Source organism: Arachis hypogaea, chromosome 17 (genome assembly GCF_003086295.3).
Source record: "Arachis hypogaea cultivar Tifrunner chromosome 17, arahy.Tifrunner.gnm2.J5K5, whole genome shotgun sequence".
NCBI lineage: Eukaryota > Viridiplantae > Streptophyta > Magnoliopsida > Fabales > Fabaceae > Arachis > Arachis hypogaea.
In genome coordinates this window covers 21,161,222-21,168,440 of record NC_092052.1, presented here as the reverse complement: position 1 = coordinate 21,168,440, position 7,219 = coordinate 21,161,222, and the positions used below count along the sequence as shown (strand labels likewise).

General features: G+C 40.4%; 1 non-coding gene across 1 annotated transcript; it reads right to left on the bottom strand.

Moving 5' to 3' along the window:
- Positions 1-359: 359 nt before the first annotated feature.
- Positions 360-467, bottom strand: LOC112768501 (small nucleolar RNA R71). Its single transcript, XR_003185920.1, has one exon. It is a non-coding gene; the product is annotated as a small nucleolar RNA R71 (small nucleolar RNA).
- Positions 468-7,219: the final 6,752 nt, after the last annotated feature.

The following is a 7,219-nucleotide window of genomic DNA, read 5'->3' as shown; positions in this document are numbered from 1 at the left end:
TTGGTGACTTTACTGCACCAAATTCCAATTTACATGGAAGAAGCATCTCCATCCCTACCATTGGAGCAAACAATTTTGAGCTGAAACCTCAACTAGTTTCTCTGATGCAGCAGAATTGCAAGTTTCATGGACTTCCATCTGAAGATCCTTTTCAGTTCTTAACTGAATTCTTGCAGATCTGTGATACTGTTAAGACTAATGGAGTAGATCCTGAAGTCTACAGGCTCATGCTTTTCCCTTTTGCTGTAAGAGACAGAGCTAGAGTATGGTTGGACTCTCAACCTAAGGATAGCCTGAACTCTTGGGATAAGCTGGTCAAGGCTTTCTTAGCTAAGTTCTTTCCTCCTCAAAATCTGAGTAAGCTTAGAGTGGATGTTCAGACCTTCAGACAGAAAGAAGGTGAATCCCTCTATGAAGCTTGGGAGAGATACAAAGGACTGACCAAAAAGTGCCCTTCTGACATGCTTTCAGAATGGACCATCCTGGATATATTCTATGATGGTCTGTCTGAATTAGCTAAGATGTCATTGGACACTTCTGCAGGTGGATCCATTCACCTAAAGAAAATGCCTGCAGAAGCTCAAGAACTCATTGACATGGTTGCTAATAACCAGTTCATGTACACTTCTGAGAGGAATCCTGTGAGTAATGGGACGCCTATGAAGAAGGGAGTTCTTGAAATTGATACTCTGAATGCCATACTGGCTCAGAATAAAATATTGACTCAGCAAGTCAATATGATTTCTCAGAGTCTGAATGGAATGCAAGCTGCATCCAACAGTACTCAAGAGGCATCTTCTGAAGAAGAAGCTTATGATCCTGAGAACCCTGCAATAGCAGAGGTAAATTATATGGGTGAACCTTATGTAAACACCTATAACCCCTCATGGAGAAATCACCCAAATTTCTCATGGAAGGATCAACAAAAGCCTCAACAAGGCTTTAATAATGGTGGAAGAAACATGTTTAACAATAGCAAGCCTTTTCCATCATCCACTCAGCAACAGACAGAGAACTCTGAACAAAATACCTCTAATTTAGCAAACTTAGTCTCTGATCTATCTAAGGCCACTGTGAGTTTCATGAATGAAACAAGGTCCTCCATTAGAAATTTGGAGGCACAAGTGGGCCAGCTGAGTAAAAGGACCACTGAAATCCCTCCTAGTACTCTCCCAAGCAATACAGAAGAAAATCCAAAAAGAGAGTGCAAGGCCATTGAATTGATCACCATGGCCGAACCTGTAAGGGAAGGAGAGGACGTGAATCCCAAGGAGGAAGACCTCCTGGGACGTCCAGTGATCAATAAGGAGCTTCCCTCTGAGGAACCAAAGGAATCTGAGACTCATCTAGAGACTATAGAGATTCCATTAAACCTCCTTATGCCCTTCATGAGCTCTGATGAGTATTCCTCTTCTGAAGAGAATGAGGATGTTACTGAAGAGCAAGTTACCAAGTACCTTGGTGCAATCATGAAGCTGAATGCCAAATTATTTGGTATTGAGACTTGGGAAGATGAACCTCCCTTGTTCACCAATGAACTAAGTGATCTGGATCAACTGACATTGCCTCAGAAGAAACAGGATCCTGGAAAGTTCATAATACCTTGTACCGTAGGCAACATGACCTTTGAAAAGGCTCTACGTGACCTTGGGTCAGGGATAAACCTCATGCCTCTCTCTGTAATAGAGAAACTGGGAATCTATGGGGTGCAAGCTGCAAAAATTTCATTAGAGATGGCAGACAATTCAAGAAAACAGGCTTATGGATAAGTAGAGGACGTGTTAGTAAAGGTTGAAAGCCTTTACATCCCTGCTGATTTCATAGTCTTGGATACTGGAAAGGAAGAGGATGAATCCATCATCCTAGGAAGACCTTTCCTAGCCACAGCAAGAGCTATGATTGATGTGGACAGAGGAGAATTGATCCTTCAAATAAATGAGGACAACCTTGTGTTTACAACTCAAGGATCTCTCTCTGCATCCATGGAGAGGAAGCATAAAGAGCTTCTCTCAAAACAGAGTCAACCAGAGCCCCCACAGTCAAACTCTAAGTTTGGTGTTGGGGAGTTTCAACAAAGCTCTGAACATCTGTGAGGCTCCATGAGAGCCCACTGTCAAGCTATTGACATTAAAGAAGCGCTTGTTGGGAGGCAACCCAATTTTTATTTATCTAATTTTTATTTTCATTATTTTTCATGTTTTATTAGGTTCATGATCATGCGGAGTCAAAAAATAAATATAAAAATTGAAAATGAAATAAAAAACAGTAGAAGAAAAATCATACCCTGGAGGAAGACCTTACTGGCGTTTAAACGCCAGTAAGAAGCATCTGGCTGGCGTTTAATGCCAGAACAGAGCATGGTTCTGGTGCTGAACGCCCAAAATGGGCAGCATCTGGGCGTTTGAATGCCAGAAATGCACCCTGGAGAAGAGCTGGCGCTGAACGCCCAGAACAAGCACCAATCTGGTGCTGAACGCCCAGAGTTGTGTGCAAGGGCATTTTGCATGCCTAATTTGGTGCAAGGTTGTAATTCCTTGAACACCTCAGGATCTGTGGACCCCACAGGATCACCTCAGGATCTGTGGACCCCACAGGATCCCCACCCACCTCACCCTCTCTCTCTCTCCATTCATGGTCATCCCTTCTGTTTTCCATTCACCACCCACATCCATACACACATCCCTCCATCTCCTCCATATCTTCTTCTTCTTCTTCTATTCTTTCTTCTTCTGCTCGAGGGCGAGCAACATTCTAAGTTTGGTGTGGTAAAAGCATAGCTTTTTTTGTTTTTCCATAACCATTAATGGCACATAAGGCTAGAGAAACCTCAAGAAAGAGGAAAGGGAAGGCAATTGCTTCCACCTCTGAGCCATAGGAGATGGAAATATTCATCTCACAAGCCCATCACTAAGAAAAGGATGGAGCAAACAAGAGAGCACATTCATGGATCTCAACAGGCACATGAAGAAGCTCATCATCAAGAAATCCCTGAGATACATCAAGGGATGCACTTTCCTCCACAGAATTTTTGGGAGCAAATTAACACCTCCCTAGGAGAATTAAGTTCCAACATGGGACAACTAAGGGTGAAACATCAAGAGCACTCCATCATCCTTCATAAAATAAGAGAAGATAAAAAAGTAATGAGGGAGGAGCAACAAAGACAAGGAAGAGACATAGAAGAGCTCAAGGACATCATTGGTTCCTCAAGAAGGAAACACCACCATCACTAAGGTGGACTCATTCCTTGTTCTTACATTATCTGTTTTTTGTTTTCTCTATGTTAAGTGCTTATCCATGTTTGTGTCTTCATTACATGATCATTAGTATTTAGTAACTTTGTCTTAAAGTTATGAATGTCCTATGAATCCATCACCTCTCTTAAAAGAAAACTGTTTTAATTCAAAAGAACAAGAAGTACATGAGTTTCGAATTTATCCTTGAACTTAGTTTAATTATATTGATGTGGTGACAATACTTCTTGTTTTCTGAATGAATGCTTGAACAATGCATATGTATTTTGAAGTTGTTGTTTAAGAATGTTAAATATGTTGGCTCTTGAAAGAATGATGACAAGGAGACATGTTATTTGATAATCTGAAAAATCATAAAAATGATTCTTGAAGCAAGAAAAAGCAGCAAAGAACAAAGCTTGCAGAAAAAAAAAGAAAAAAAAATAGGCGGAAAAAAAATGGAAAGAAAAAGCAAGCAGAAAAAGCCAAAAGCTCTTAAAACCAAGAGGCAAGAGCAAAAAGCCAATAACCCTTAAAACCAAAAGGCAAGGGTAAATAAAAAGGATCCCAAGGCTTTGAGCATCAGTGGATAGGAGGGCCTAAAGGAATAAAATCCTGGCCTAAGCGGCTAAACCAAGCTGTCCCTAACCATGTGCTTGTGGCGTGTAGGTGTCAAGTGAAAACTTGAGACTGAGCGGTTAAAGTCAAGGTCCAAAGCAAAAAAAAGAGTATGCTTAAGAACCCTGGACACCTCTAATTGGGGACTTTAGCAAAGCTGAGTCACAATCTGAAAAGGTTCACCCAATTATGTGTCTGTGGCATTTATGTATCTGGTGGTAATACTGGAAAACAAAGTGCTTAGGGCCACGGCCAAGACTCATAAAATAGCTGTGTTCAAGAATCATCATACTGAACTAGGGGAATCAATAACACTATCTGAACTCTGAGTTCCTATAGATGCCAATCATTCTGAACTTCAATGGATAAAGCGAGATGCCAAAACTATTCAAGAGGCAAAAAGCTGCAAGTCCCGCTCATCTGATTGGAGCTATGTTTCATTGATAGTTTGGAGTTTATAGTATATTCTCTTCTTTTTATCCTATTTGATTTTGGCCGAGTTTAGACGACGCAAATGGGCGTTGAACGCCAGTTCTACACTGCTGTCTGGAGTTAAACGCCAGAAACACGTCACAAACCAGAGTTAAATGCCAGAAATACGTCACAAACCAGAGTTGAACGCCAGAAATACGTTACAACCTGGCGTTCAACTCCAGAAAGAGCCTCTGCACGTGTAACATTCAAGCTCAGCCCAAGCACACACCAAGTGGGCTCCGGAAGTAGATTTATGCATCAATTACTTACTCCTGTAAACCCTAGTAGCTAGTTTATTATAAATAGGACTTTTTACTATTGTATTAGACATCCTGGATTGTATTTTTGATCCTGTGATCTCGTTTTGGGGGCTGGCCATTCGGCCATGCCTGGACCTTTCACTTATGTATTTTTTAACGGTAGAGTTTCTACACTCCATAGATTAAGGTGTGGAGCTCTGCTATTCCTCAAAGATTAATGCAAAGTACTACTATTTTTCTATTCAATTCAACTTATTCCGCTTCTAAGATATTCATTCGCACTTCAACATGAATGTGATGAACGTGACAATCATCATCATTCCCTATGAACGCGTGCCTGACAACCACTTCCGTTCTACCTTAGATTGAATGAGTATCTCTTGGATCTCTTAATCAGAATCTTCGTGGTATAAGCTAGATTGATGGTGGCATTCATGAGAGTCTAGAAAGTCTAAACCTTGTCTGTGGTATTCCGAGTAGGACTCTGGGATTGAATGACTGTGACGAACTTCAAACTTGCGATTGCTGGGCGCAGTGATAGACGCAAAAGGAGGGTGAATCCTATTCCAGCATGATCGAGAACCTCAGATGATTAGCCGTGCTGTGACAGAGCATTTGGACCATTTTCACAAGAGGATGGGACGCAGCCATTGACAACGGTGATGCCTCCAGATGATTAGCCATGCAGTGACAGCGCATCGGACCATTTTCCAGAGAGGATCAAAAGTAGCCATTGACAATGGTGATGTCCTTACATAAAGCCAGCCATGGAAAGGAGTAGGATTGATTGGATGAAGACAGCAGGAAAGCAGAGGTTCAGAGGAACGAAAGCATCTCTATGCGCTTATCTGAAATTCTCACCAATGATTTACATAAGTATTTCTATCCTTATTTTATTATTTATTTTCGAAAACTCCATAACTATTTTATATCCGCCTGACTGAGATCTACAAGGTGACCATAGCTTACTTCATACCAACAATCTCCGTGGGATCGACCCTTACTCACGTAAAGTTTATTACTTGGACGACCCAGTGCACTTGCTGGTTAGTTGTATCGAAGTTGTGAATAACAAACGATTTATTAAGACGTGCGTACATAGTTTTTGGCGCCATTGCCTGAGATCACAATTTTGTGCACCATCAAGCCTTGATAGAAGTTTTGGAGTTTGACCCAGTCACTAAACATGTCAGGTGGACATCTTTTCATTAATGCCTTGTATCTTTCCCAGGCTTCATACAGTGACTCCCCTTCCATTTGCCTAAAAGTTTGGACCTCTGTCTTCAACTTGATGATCTTTTGAGGTGGGTAAAACTTGGCTAAAAATCTTCCCACTATATCATTCCAATTGTTGATGCTTTCCTTGGGGAATGACTCTAACCATTGAGTGGCCTTATCCCTCAAAGAGGATGGAAATAGCAACAGCTTGTAGATGTCCGGATGCACTCCATTTGTCTTCACTGTATCACATATCCTCAGAAAAATAGACAAGTGTTAATTTGGGTCTTCAAGAGGTCCCCCTCCATAAGAGCAATTGTTTTGTACCAAAGTGATGAGTTGGGGTTTCAACTCAAAGTTGTTGGCATGGACATTTGGGGTGACTATGCTGCTTCCACAATGCCTTGGATCAGGAATGGTGTATGAGGCCAACACCCTTCTAGGTGGTCCATTATTGTTAGCAACCCCCTCAGCAGGGTTATGTGAGTTGCCCTCCATGACTTGGTCTTCCCCTTCTGAATCCTCTTCACCAATTATCCCTTTTTCCCTTGCTTCTCTTCTTAACCTTCGGAGGGTTCTCTCGTCTTCAGGATCAAATCTCCTTGCCTTTGACATACTGACGATCAGAATTTTTGCCAGTAAAGAATATCATAAAAACAGTCGCATTGTAGATATAGTTTCTAAACCAACAAAAATCCCTTTCGTGCAAACGTTTTGGTTGTCACAAGTAACAAACCCCTTAAAAATTTATAACCGAAGTATTCAAACCTCGGGTCGTCTTCTCAAGGAACTGCAAGGAATTATGTTCTTATTATTGGCTATGGAGATTGCAAATTGGGGTTTCGAGAATGGGGAACAAGTAATTTAATGGCGAGTAAATTAAATGGCAATTGAAATAAATAAATGACTGTAAAGCAAACTTTTTGCAAGGTATGAGAAATTGGAAGTCCAGACTTAGTTATCCTTATCAATAACAATGAAAGTTGAATCTTAATTCCACTTAGTTAACCTTTACTAAAGTAAAGGAAAGTCAAGGGACTAATTAGTTTGATCTTCGAATCCTATTTATTTCCTAAGAAAAGATTGGGATTATTGAAGTTCAATTCAATTGGCAAGATAACAGTTATCAATTATGCTGTTGAATTGGATAACTCCTGAGTTACTGATTTCTTAACCAAAACCAATAGGGGAAAAGTAAATCTACTGGAATAAAGATTTCTTCAGAGTAAAAGCAATAATAGCATAAATGAGAGAAAGCAATATTAAACTGGAATACCTCAAATAACATTAATTCAAATAATCTAGAACATAGAAGAATTCATAAATCAAATTGCAAAAGTAAATAATCAACTAAAGTAAAGGAACATTAAACCTGGGATTGAGAGTCACTCCTAAAACTAAGAGAAGTCCTAAATC